Below are 14,336 nucleotides of genomic sequence, written 5' to 3' on the forward strand. Positions count from 1 at the left end.
CTGCCGTGTGTTCGCTGCTGCTGCTGCTGCTGCGGCTCTCAGGAGACGATCTTCATGAGCTTTAATCGCACTGCGTCCGGCGTTCAGAGGCTACGTGCACAACGAACACATGTAGACAAAACACACACACACACACACACACACAGGCTGAAGCTCCATCCAGCGTGCGTCATGATGAATGTACATGTCAGAGAGGTGCATGCTGGGTAGCAGTGCCTATCGCCTCTCGTCCTCCGCTCTGCTCTGCCGTCAGCTGTTCAGATCCACAGCAGAGGAACGTCGGCGCTCGGCTGCTCGTCCTGCTGTCGTCTTTAGCTGAGAAGCTCAGGAGTGTGTGGGATGATGTCTGAGTGTGTTTTCTGTCGAAGGATCAGACTCAACTCATGATATGAACAGACAGTAACACCTGTTTGAAAATGATGCCGATGCAGGGATGATTAGTCTATGAATGTATAATGAAGAGGAGAACATGAGGAGAGTCTCACAGGACTTAAACTCTGATCCTCTCTGCAGGTTCAGCACGAGTCCTCCATGTCAGGTGATCAGGGCCATGTGTGTCTCCTGATATGAGATCAGTTACTGCCTTTGTTTAACCAGATATGAAGGATCAAAAGCACAGTTAAGACCAGCAGGACCAGAACATGGCGGATCTAAATGATGCTGAAGGTTTTCAGACCTCTGGACCCAAACTGCAGAACGCAGCCTGGACGTAAACCTTCGGTCCAGGTGGGAAAGAACAGGTTCAGCAGACCGTCGTGCTGCAGAGAAAAGCCTCCAAAGTCCCGCCGGAGGTCAGGAGAACGACTTCAGAGGAAACCGAGCGGCAGAGGAAGACTGCAGTGACTGGAGGAGAGCGAGGTTCCCCTCATCGTGAGGAGAGCCTGGTCGAGCAGATGGCGCTGAGAGACCACCAGGACTTCAAGGAGCCTAACGGCTCACCGTTCCTTCTCTTTAACATCATTAGCTCGTGTGTAGCAGCTTAGCATTAGCCACAGGAAATGGAAATGATGGAGGTGGTGACTGGTTCCCCTTTCTGAATAATACATTGTTAAAAACATCAGAATGTTTTCCACTGGAGACATGAACACAGACCGTTAAGGCGATACTTTTATCAGCACTATTAAAAAGTTTTTCTTAACCACCATCCAGTCCTGCTGCTCGTTTGACTTTCCTAATTCCTGCTTCCTGTTTCCTGCTTCCTGCTTGCAGTTTTCTGCTGATGACGTCACTCCGTACGAGGGAACCAATAATCCACCTGTACGACACAATCCACGGCCTGCCTGTGTTTACATGAAGCACGGATTATGGATCAGAGTCGATTACGCCCTGCAATCTGATCTGAAACACTCAGGGGTTTATTATTAAGACACATTTACGATCCGCTTCCCCTACAGCCATGTACAGATTAGTGTGAGTTGCACAAATTGTGTGTAATATGTTAGACACAGACCTTCACACAGGCTGCGTTTCTAGGACTGGATTTCATTCGGCCCTGACAGAGATTTGTCTGAAAGTTCAGGTTTGTGTCCCTCATTACAATCCAGCAGAGTGGAACTGGACGCCGTTCGCTCGGCGCTGTCTCTTGTCAGGTAGAGAAACTTCCCTCCTCCAGGAACACTTTGACACCAGCTGTCAGGTTCAAAACCTGATAGAAAATGGACAACAGACATTACAAAAAGACACAAGACTTGACTGAGGTTTTACTTCCGTCGGAAGAAGAGCCTAACTGAAGGACGTATCCTCCAGACTGATCTCTGGCTCTGTCTGCCAGCGGTTCCCCTTTTACTGCGAAGGCGTCACATACAGACATACAGAGCGAGTCTTTAGATAACAGTGAACTTTCATCCTGTACGTCATACGCTGAGACAGGTAAAATGTTACACGTGTTCGTACTCTTTGAACTTGTTCCATCATGATAGCATATTGTGCCTAACTGGGACATTTGCGCAACGAGAAAGCACACGTACTCAGTGGCATAAGAATGTCTTCTAACACCAGCCCTCTATCATCTGGACCTGAGACCACCTCAGGACCTTCTGGGAAAGTCCTCATCAGTTCTGCATGTGTGAAAGCTCCCCTGAACTCAGATCTGGATCTTTCAAGTGAACTCTGGACCCCTACAAAGCACAAGTCTTGGAGCAGACTCTCCAGCTGCCGTAGTTAGAGGAGGTGACGTGGCCCACAATGCATTTGGGTAGAAAAATAAACAACACAAGTCAGAAGAAGCAGACGGACCAACTGTCTGGAGGTCAGAGGTCAAACATGGATTAGTGAGGAAGAGCAGGCGCTCACTGATAGATGGCCAGAAGACTATAAATCATGACTGCTTGTGGTTAGCCGCTAGCCGTTAGCCGGCAGCGACCATATATGGTAGAACTATATGGACTTCTACTTTCATTTGGGCTGAGAGCGCCCCCAAACCAGCAGCTGCTGTAACTGCATGCTGTCCGTGTGTTTGCTTTGCTCTCTAGAGAGCAGAAAGCCAAACCAAATGAAAGAGTGAAAATTCATGTCCTCAGTCACCAGAGTGAACCGTGAACAGTCTCACACTAGTCCCGGACCAGTCCTGGACCAGTCCTGGACCGGTACTGGACCAGTCTCGGACCAGTCCTGGACCAGTCCCACACCAGTCCCGGACTATCCTGGTGTGAAAAAGCTCAAGTAGCACAGCAGGCATGCTCTGTGACACAGGACCTGGACAGGGTCTGGATAGCACCTGGACAGGACCTCGGTATTACCCGGGCCAGGCCTGGTTAGAACATGGACAGGACCTTGACAGAACCTTGATAGGACCTGGATAGGACTTGGACAGGACTTGGATTGGACCCAGACGGGACCTAGGACCCGGACAGGATCAGGATATTTCGGTCATCGTGCTGTTGTGGGTGTTAATCCGTCCATCCAGGTGGGGGCAGTGTTCTTTCCTGGATTTCTGACCCAAACAATGATAAAACTTGTTCAAACCGCTGTAATGAGCATCGCTGCCCTCATATTATCTAAAAGGTGGTGTCCGGTCTGTCCTTTTGTTAAGACCTTCTGACACGAAGACGTTTCTAAACTTTGGACTCGTCTGAAGCGTCTTCATCCTGGAATCCAGCTGAGGACAGGTTTGTTTGTCTCCACACACACATTCACACACTCTTTCCCTCAGAGATCCTCATTCATGTTTCCTCTTTGTTCCTTTCTCTGGTCATATATGAGTCATACTGCTGCACACTGCCCCCACTGGTCAACAGGGGTATGAAACACTGCCCCCACTGGTCATCAGAGGTATTAAACACCAATGGTAAAGACTGTAACTGGTAATTTGTTGCCACACTGGAGAGATGTGCCATGTGGGTGAGGTGGATTGTGGGAAATGTCTCTGTCAAGCTGTACTCCTTGGACCACTGGTCCCCACTGCAGGCTGCCCCCCTCCCAGCCGGCCGGCGGTCAGCCTGCAGGCCTGACTGAGGCTGAGCTGCCGTGGCGGGAGTGAGAGAGACGTCAGCCAGCTCTCACTGGTGGTTTACGTTAATCACAGAGCGCGTCTGTGATCCGAGTCCCGTGTGAACGCGCCGTGCCTGTAATATGCAGAGTAACAATCCCACTGCAAACATCATCAAACGCCGGCGTCCTTTGATAACACTGATCCCGTGTCTAATGAAGCTGCACTATCAGAGGCTGTTGATGACTTGGTGCACGATCACACCTCTTTATGGGAAGGTTTATGGAAAACGTGTGGTTTGGGTTGAACAGCAGTGTTTTCAGGAGCTCAGTGCTGCTGCTGCTTCCTGTCACCATCTCAATATCCTCCAAATCATTTCCACCACAGCTGCTGTTATTCAACCAGGAAAAAGGGAGGAAAGGATGCAATACAAAAAAATCAAACTCTGAAACACAGCCAGTCACTTGAAATTCAGATTCATACATTTCAATGTTTCTTTGCACGACCAGTGTCTTTTTATTTTTTTGTGCATATCAGCGTGTTGCTCTTATCCAGCCTGGTACACACTGCAGGATTCTTCAAGGCTTTCCTGATTTAGAGACCATAGACTTTAAGACTAAAAGAGATATCACATCAAGCACACATCAACCTGGCTTGTAAAACAGCATATTTCCACTTGCGCAACATAGCTAAAATAAGAAACATTCTACCTAGAAGCGATGCAGAAAAACTCATCCATGCATTTGTTTCTGCGAGATTGGACTACTGCAACTCCCTTCTCGCAGCCTGCCCAAAAAGTGTATTAAAAAACTTTCAGTTGGTTCAAAATGCAGCCGCCAGATTATTAACTGGAACTAGAAGACGTGAACACATTACTCCCGTTCTAAAATCTCTTCACTGGCTTCCTGTCGAGTTTAGAGTTAGATTTAAAATCCTTCTCCTCACTTACAAAATCCTAAATGGGATGGCTCCGACCTATCTCCAAGATGCTTTAACGCCTTATCAACCAATCAGAGCACTTCGCTCTCAAAATGCAGGGTTACTGGTGACTCCTAGAGTCTCTAAATGGACACTAGGTGGAAGAGCCTTTAGCTATCAGGCACCATTTTTATGGAACCAGCTTCCAAGTGGTGTCAAAGAGGCAGACACAGTCTCCACATTTAAGGTGAGGCTCAAGACGTTTCTCTTCGATGCAGCCTATGATCAGGTCAGCTAGGGATTCTAAACTAAACTAAACTAAACTAAACTAAAACAAACTAAACCAAACTAAAGTAAACCAAACTAAACTAAACTAAACTAAACTAAAGCAAACCAAACCAAACTACAGTAAACCAAACTAAACTAAACTAAACTAAAACAAACCAAACTAAAGTAAACCAAACCAAACTACAGTAAACCAAACTACAGTAAACCAAACTAAACCAAACTAAACCAAACTAAACTAAACTAAACTAAACTAAATTAAATTAAACTAAACCAAACCAAATTACACTAAACAAAATTAAACTAAACCAAACTAAATTAAACTAAACTAAACTATACTAACTAAATACTAGTTTAAACAGTTAAGTATCCACAAAGCTGCCCCAGGAGCTAGAATGCTGTGGGAAGTACGGTGCACTGAGCCCTGTCCTCTAATGTCTGAATGTTATTCCCTTTAGTCCGTTCATTGCTTTTCACCTGCTGTCCCCCCCTTCGAGGGGGAGTCTTCTCCAGTTTCAGTTGCTGACTCCACTATTACGAAGGCCTATGAACAAGCTCCGTCCGGACCGGGAGGACACCCCTGTCGGTCCTGCCCGTGGACTGGCTTCGGTTCTACTGCTGGGATCCGTGGTTCTTGTGCTGGACCGTCCAACGAACTGTCCTCAACATTGTCCTAGGCTTTACTTCTTATTGTCTCATGCTAGCTGTTGCCAAAGCTGTCCGTCCCTGGGAGAGGGATCCCTCCATACTGTGGTTCTCCCCAAGATTTCTTCTTTTCCCACTGGGTTTTTGGAGTTTTTTCTTGCCGGATGTGAGGGTCGAAGGCGGTGGTTGCTTCGTTCTGTCTCGTTACTGTAAATATTGACATATTACCATTATGCTTATTCACTGTTTTTACTTTTACCGACAAATGTAACATCTTGAAGCCCTCTGAGGCAACTGTTGTTGTGATACTGGGCTATACAAAAATAAATTGATTGATTGATTGATCTCAGGTATCATGGGGTTTTCATTTATCTCTTTCTTTACCTTCTGTGGTCCCTGAACCGCTCTCTGCTCTTGAGGTTTACTTCCTTCTTCTAAATATTAATAGTGGAGATGAATGAAAACTTTGGGATTTCTGAGCATTGTGACAGCAGGTGGAGATGAACGAATTAAAACTGTTTGGTGGAAATACATCCAGGAGCGACATGACCGTTGAGGATTAGCGACTCACTTTCAGCTCTACCAGGTATCAGAGCTGCATTGTCTCCAGACACACTGACAGCAGAACCGGGGATGTTTACAGGCATCGCCTTGGTGAGTTGGAGCTGTCCAGCCAATCAGGGGAGGAATAATGGGGTTTATTAGGAGGGTGTGGACAAACCGGCACTGAGCAACACGGCTCCTCTCAGAGCTCCACAGGATGTCTAGACGAAAATATTCAACATGTTCATTTTCTACGATCTCTCCTTCCGAGATCTCCTGAGCAGATCTGACCAGAAAAAAATCACTCTTTAGTCTCAGTTACACACAAACAGAATATGTTACACACACATTCAAACCTCTATACACAGCAATGTGCATCTCCACATCTGAGTACAAACTAATGTCAGCTCAGACAAATGGATTTTACTAGAAGACATTTACATACACACACACACACACACACACACACGCACACACACACACACGCGCACACGCACGCGCGCGCGCGCGCGCGCGCACACACACACACACACGCACGCACGCACGCACGCACACACACACACACACATGCGCACACGCACAGTCTTGTATTTCTATCCTTGTGGGGACCGTCCATTGACTCCCATTCATGTCTAGCCCCTAACCCTGACCCTTACCCTAACCCTAACCCACACCACAACAAAGCCTAACCCTAAAGAAATGTTTTTGCACTTTTACTTTTTTCAGTAACAACAACATGGTCAAGAAAACACTGTTTCTCCTACTTAGGACCGGAAAAAGGTCCCACAAGGCACGTCGTTCCACGTTTTGCTATCCTTGTGGGGACATTTGGCCCCAACAAGGATAGAAATACGAGAACGCTCATGCACACACACACACACACACACACACACACACACACACACACACACACACACACGCATCAGTTTGTTTTGCTCCTATGTTATGTTCATATCTACACACACACGCGCGCTCATTTCACTTTCAGTCAGACATGATGCCACTTGTTCTCTCTGAGGCAACACCAGCAGGTAAATGGTGAGCAATATATCTTCTGCTGCATGGGGCAAAAATAGTTGCTGGCTTGTTCTTTGCTTTGTGGAGCTGCATAATTTGTGTGCAGGATCCTGCCACACACACACACACACACACACACACACACACACACACACACACACACACACACACACACACACAAACACATCTTCTGGGAAAGCCGGATAAAACAAATCTGGAGTTAAGATAGGAAATTGACTGGGGTCAAGCAGCTAATTGCACAAATGCTCCTCTAATTAGAAAGGAGATTTCATATCATTCCACATGATGTGACTTGTGTTCTGTGTGCCGTGAATGACAATGAACATAATGACATTCAAATTGAGTTTGCAGAGCGTGTAGATGGAGGATGTTTTCCTGTTTGTGTGCACAGACATATGCTGACTGATTCTCTGAAGCTGCTTCATTAAATCAAATGTACATTTCCAGTTGAAACAGGATACTGTCACAGAGGGTGTTAGACAAACACTACTGGTGAAGAAGATCAGCGGTGATGACTGACCTTCAGATCAACTAAGTTGCAAGTTTATTTTCCGATCCACACCAAAAAAAAGAGAAGTGACGGTAAGTAAACGGTGAAGGAAATTTTCTGAAGTCTAGCAGTAAGAGGGTGAAGACAATCATTTCTTTAGGTCACTATCTGTGCTGCTGATCCCTCTGTGGTATGTCACTGTCTGTGGTGCTGATGTCTTTATGTCACTGTCTGTGTTTTTGATATCTTTATATCATTGTCTGTGGTGCTGATCCGTCTGTGGTATGTCCCTGTCTGTGCTGCTGATGTCTTTATATCGCTGTCTGTTATGCTGATCCATCAGTGTTATGTCACTGTCTGTGGTTCTGATGTCTTTATGTCGAGCTCTGTGGTGTTGATCCGTGTTCTATCACTGTCTGTACTACTAAAGTCTTTATGTCACTGTCTGTGGTGCTGATCCGTCTGTGGTATGTTGCTGTCTGTGGTGCTGAAATCTTTATGTCCCTGTCTGTGGTGCTGATCCATATGTGTTATGTCACTGTCTGTGATGCTGTTGTCTTACTGTTGCTGTCTGTGGTGCTGTGTCGTCTGTGATATGTCACTGTCGGTTGTTCTGACGTCTGTGATATGTCACTGTCTGTGCTGCTGATCCCTCTGTGGTATGTCACTGTCTGTGGTGTTGATCCATGTTTTGTCACTGTCTGTACTGCTAAAGTCTTTATGTCACTGTGGTGCTGATCCGTCTGTGTTTTGTCACTGTCTGTGGTGCTGAAGTTTTTATGCCGCTGTCTGTGGTATGTCGCTGTCTGTGGTATGTCGCTGTCTGTGGTGCTGATCTGTCTGTATTTTGTCAGTGCCAGGCCTCTTCAGCCGCGCTATACTGTTTCTGCGATCACATACATTTTTTAGGTCACTTAGAATTCCATATCTGATGATTCAGTTCAGTGGCTTCTATATTAAACTGGAAGCACTCCAAAAGCCAGAAACAAGATTTATAACAAGATAAAGTCCTTTTTTTCTTTTAAACATGAACATGGGAGATGAAATGAAAAGGAAAAATAAATGAGTGAATCAATGAAAAGTCTCTGATAGGTTTACAGAGGATGTGTCTTCGTCATTCATTTTTCTGCAGGCTTTATTTCTCTTTTGTCTCAGTATTCACATCACTTGGGTGAAAGGTCAAGTGAGGACCGGCTCCATTAGTGCCAAAGACAGATGATGTTAATATACTGAGTAGCTGGATGATGATATCTCTGTGAGCGTGGTGAAGGCAGGCGGAGGACTGGGCCAGGCTGCCGCTCGTCTGTATGCTGCATGTTCCTGAGAAACACTGAGCCGCTTCCTCTTTACCAAACTCTCTGTGCCGTGAATCATAACTCCTGTTTCCTACGGATTGCTTTTCCGTCCTTCACTCGGCTTCCCTCCGGCATGCCTCCGAGACATAACAGCCCGGCGTTCAGCGCTGCAGACGGCTGGAAGCAGCTCCGAATCCCAATGAAAACCTTCTGAGATCCACGACACTGCAGCCAGCCGGCTGGTGGAGAACCGCAGAGCCGGGTGGTGGACTGCTAATGAAATTAAATCTCCAACTGGTTCATCATCCAGTCACAAATTTGTCATCATCTTCATTAAACATCAGACTGTGTCTGAGTGGAAAGTGTGTTTTTCTTTGGTTAAGTGGACTCGTTAAAGCAGCGCCTCTCGTCACAGATAAGAGATCATACGGCATGTTATCACTATGAAGCACTAAGGAAAGTAGATGGAAGATAAATGATATGAATTCTGTTCATCCGTCTGTTATTGTCACTCAGTGGTGAGCTGCTCACCTCACAGAGGGAAGGTTGTAGGTTCGAGTGCCTGCCGGTCCCCTCTGTGTGCAGCAAGCATGTTCTACCTGAGTGTTTAAGAAGGTTCTTCAGGTTCTGTCCTCAGTCCTAAAGCAGGAAGTGACTGCTACGAAACTATTCACTGAAATCATGTTAGTGAGAAATAAAGCAGATGAATCATCCATCCAGCGGGTTGGAATAACGGTCCTGGGTGGTACATGGACTTACCGAGAGCCCAAAGAGCTTTACGCTGCCAGTCACATTCACCCATTCACACACACATCCACACACCAGTGGAGGCCACTGCCATGCTCGTAGCTCAATCCATTCACTGAGAGCAGTGTGGGGTTCACGGGCTTGCTCAAGGACACTTTGACTCGTGGTTTGGAGGGAGAGGGAATCGGACCAATAACATCTGCCACAGCTCAAAAGGAGAGCAGGAGAAGGCGTGCTCCCTCTACGCATCTGGGTGAACCGTGGCGGGGAGTCACGAGGAAGGGAGTGATCACACACACACACACACACACACACACACGCACATGCACGCTCACACGCGCACACACACACACACACACACACACACACACACACACACACACACGCACGCACGCACGCTCACGCACACGCACACGCACACACACACACACACACACACACACACACACACACACACACTGACAGCAGAGTGTGTCAGTTGGTGTTGTTCTGAAGCCTCTAACTTCCACAAGGCTTTCTCCCACTTCACACTTCATCTGTTGTCTTTCTATTTTATGTTCCGTGTGTTTTTATTTATTAGTGAGATCCAGACTGAGGTGGACTGATGACCGGTCCAGGTCCAGGTCCAGGTCCAGGTCCAGGTCCAGGTCCAGGTCCAGGTGGCAGGTGACCTGCATGTCCAGGTCTGGCTGTAGTAATCTGATCAACAGAACGTGTTCCCCTCCTGCTGCTCAGTGTTTTCTACTGTACACGGCGCCTTCAGTCTGTTGTTGTTATAAATGAAATGAAATTGAAATGAAAAGCTCTGTTAGGCATACATTTGAATTGACTGACGCTTTACACAGAATACAGCTGTAATTTGTTTCTGGAGACGTAATCCCCGGGAGACTGCGCTCACAAGCGCTCCTGGAGAAAATAACACCTGACAAATAGATGTGTGAGCCCCTTTAATCTGCCCACAAAGTGCTGCTTTTCTGAGGAACCACTGAAGGGTTCCTCTTTTTCTCGGTGAAAGCTGTTTCATTGTTTACCTGATAACACAGGGGAAAAAAAGAAATGGGATTTTCTCAAACAGAAAAGTCATTCAGAACGATATTCTATATTTTGTATTGTGTTGTTGTCCAATAAGGATTAAAAATAGAGCCGATCATTTTAGGTATATTGTGACTTTCTATGCAGGAGTTTATTTTGGTTTTTAATAATTATATCATTCAAGAGGTTATTATTATTTTGGTTTAATAGATTAGTGAAACACCACCATCTAGACTGAATGAAACACGCTGATTAACCTGAGAAAACCACAGAGAGAAATCATCTCACATGATGTGACGTTATCAGGCCTCTCTGAGCAAACCAACTGCTTGGTGTCCCAAGGCCAAGGTGTGTGTGTGTGTGTGTGTGTGTGTGTGTGTGTGTGTGTGTGTGTGTGTGTGTGTGTGTGTGTGTGTGCGTGTGCGTGTGCGTGTGTGTGTGTGTGTGTGTGTGTGTGTGCGTGTGTGCGTGTGTGTGTGTGTGTGTGTGCAGGAGAAACCTGCAGAATCAGGCTGAGAGGTGGCAGCGAGCCACCTCCTCAGCCTGTCCTGTTGGAAGACGATGGTCCACAGCCTGGACTCTCTGTGAGGCTGGTGCTGACAGGCGGCCTGGTTCTGCTAGTCGTACTCAGTCCTGAGCTTCTGTGGAAATGTGCCGAGCAGCTGGGGGGCTGCTCCTCCTCCTCAGCCTTTAGATGTGAGTCATCAGAATGAATCGCTCGTCCTTCGTCATGACTTCTGGGCGCCGCCTCAGACTCCCCACGACCTCCAGCCACCCTCGGCTCGCCTTAGATAACGCCGGAGCTCTGGAACTGATTCATCAGGTTCATTTGTCACCAAGCGGACATTAGAGGGCACGGCAAGATCAGAGCGGCGGGGACGCCAGCCGTGAGGAGCCACGGCGGCGAGCGCGCTGGGCTGACTCACACTCCAGTCAAACAGCGGCAGCGCTCCAATATATCAAAGGCGTTTATCGAGCGGCGTGCTGACGGCGTTCATGAGGTCTGTGCCAAACATGGCAGGAAGCGAATGAGTGTGAGACGGAGTGTTTGTTTCTGCGGTTTCATAACCAGATCTGAATCCTGGCAGACGAGGCCGTTAGCGGCTCAGCTTCAAACGGGTCACCTGGGAGACGGATTAATTACCGGCAAAGAAACTTAAGGCAGGATGACACCTCGGGAAGTCATAATACGGCAGAATTATGGGAATATTGTCACAGCTGGGTGCTGACAGCCCGATATGGAAATGAGGCATAAAAGCCCATGAAATGTAAAATAGAAGGTGCGACAATGAGGAGAGCAGGAGGGCTGCTGAGTTAGAGCCTGAGAGTCTGCCAGCAGAGGAGTCTGCCACGCAGCTCCGCCACCAGGCCAGGTGACGCTTCCCGGTTCCCTCTGAGCTGCAGCCGCGCTGAGAGGTGAAGATTCTGGATGAATGAGACAGGAGCTCTGCCAGAGGCACTCTCTCCATCCACTCCTCTGAACCCCGCCTCCTCACAGTGGGGCTCAGATGCTTCCTGATCTGGATCCTCTGGAAGGGTTCTCTGGTTCTTCTACCGACACCGAAAAGCAACGACTCACTGAGCAAATGAGCCCACCTCTTTCCATAATGCAATGTTTTAACATTTCTTTAAGAATAATTTTCCAGACAAATCATGACTCTATGGCTCCTCTGTATTAGAACCACTATAGAGGAGCTGTAGAGTCACTATAGAGGAGCTGTAGAGTCACTATAGAGCAGCTGTAGAGTCACTATAGAGGAGCTGTAGAGTCACTATAGAGGAGCTGTAGAGTCGCTATAGAGGAGCTGTAGAGTCACTATAGAGGAGCTGTAGAGTCACTATAGAGGAGATGTAGAGTCACTATAGAGGAGATGTAGAGTCACTATAGAGGAGATGTAGAGTCACTATAGAGGAGATGTAGAGTCACTATAGAGGAGATGTAGAGTCACTATAGAGGAGCTGTAGAGCCACTATAGAGGAGCTGTAGAGTCACTATAGAGGAGATGTAGAGTCACTATAGAGGAGATGTAGAGTCACTATAGAGGAGATGTAGAGTCACTATAGAGGAGATGTAGAGTCACTATAGAGGAGATGTAGAGTCACTATAGAGGAGCTGTAGAGCCACTATAGAGGAGATGTAGAGTCACTATAGAGGAGATGTAGAGTCACTATAGAGGAGATGTAGAGTCACTATAGAGCAGCTGTAGAGTCACTATAGAGGAGCTGTAGAGCCACTATAGAGGAGCTGTAGAGTCACTATAGAGGAGCTGTAGAGCCACTATAGAGGAGCTGTAGAGTCACTATAGAGGAGATGTAGAGTCACTATAGAGGAGATGTAGAGTCACTATAGAGGAGCTGTAGAGCCACTATAGAGGAGATGTAGAGTCACTATAGAGGAGATGTAGAGTCACTATAGAGGAGCTGTAGAGCCACTATAGAGGAGATGTAGAGTCACTATAGAGCAGCTGTAGAGTCACTATAGAGGAGATGTAGAGTCACTATAGAGGAGATGTAGAGTCACTATAGAGGAGATGTAGAGTCACTATAGAGGAGCTGTAGAGCCACTATAGAGGAGATGTAGAGTCACTATAGAGGAGATGTAGAGTCACTATAGAGCAGCTGTAGAGTCACTATAGAGGAGCTGTAGAGCCACTATAGAGGAGATGTAGAGTCACTATAGAGGAGATGTAGAGTCACTATAGAGGAGCTGTAGAGTCACTATAGAGGAGCTGTAGAGCCACTATAGAGGAGCTGTAGAGTCACTATAGAGGAGCTGTAGAGTCACTATAGAGGAGATGTAGAGTCACTATAGAGGAGCTGTAGAGTCACTATAGAGGAGCTGTAGAGCCACTATAGAGGAGATGTAGAGCCACTATAGAGGAGCTGTAGAGCCACTATAGAGGAGATGTAGAGTCACTATAGAGCAGCTGTAGAGTCACTATAGAGCAGCTGTAGAGCCACTATAGAGGAGATGTAGAGTCACTATAGAGGAGATGTAGAGCCACTATAGAGGAGCTGTAGAGCCACTATAGAGGAGATGTAGAGCAGCTTAAGTTTAAACAAAACTGACTCTGACCAGTCAGACTCTCAGTTTCCTCCAGCTGAATCCTGAGCCTGATCCGGTCTTCATCACAGTGTTCTGATGGAACTCAGCAGAAATGTGAGGTGAACCGATGAGCTGAACTCTAGATGTAAACCACTGGAAGGCAGGCAGACTCTGGACCGAGGTGTCGTCCCAACATGCTCAGCCAATCACATTTTAAGGCTGCAGCCCCTAAAGACCAATCTGGACTGGATCAGTTCAGGGAGCTGCCCTTTAGGATGGGCTCGCTGCGATAGCTACGCCTTCATTAGCATTTCATTTCCAGGGTGGCAGAGAGCGGAGCGTTGGTGAACTGATGAGCTGACGGTTTGGCGGTCGCCCCTGAGGACTGAGACCGTTGCACTCAGCTCAGCACTCAGCAGGTGATGCTGTGGAGTTGGAGCATCAGTTTTCACAGGTGTTTAGAATTCAGCGCTGATTTCTTGTGTTTGTTGTGCGCGGTGGTGGGCGGCAGCCTGTGGATTCTGAGCTGCTCCTCACACATCCCAGCTCAGCACGCCACAAAGCTGGCCTCTGCCTCGGCCGCTGTCAAACAGCCGGTGGACAGAAAACTGCAGCCGGCTCAGCTCGTCCACAGCTGGAGGCCGTTAATGGGAACCGGCCTCCACCTCAGCCTCAAACAAGCAGCAGTACAGCGGCTCCTCTGAGGGCCAATCAGATTCCACTGACTGGACGTCTTCATGTGGGAGTGGTGAAGCTGCTCAGCTGAAACTGGAAGGACTGACTGTCAAACATCTGGACGCTCAGTCCCTCATTTACCTGATGGAGAGGAGGAAGAGCAAAACACTGGAACTGACTCACACTGAGAAATAC

Source organism: Salarias fasciatus, chromosome 17 (assembly GCF_902148845.1).
Source record: "Salarias fasciatus chromosome 17, fSalaFa1.1, whole genome shotgun sequence".
Taxonomy (NCBI): Eukaryota; Metazoa; Chordata; class Actinopteri; order Blenniiformes; family Blenniidae; genus Salarias; species Salarias fasciatus.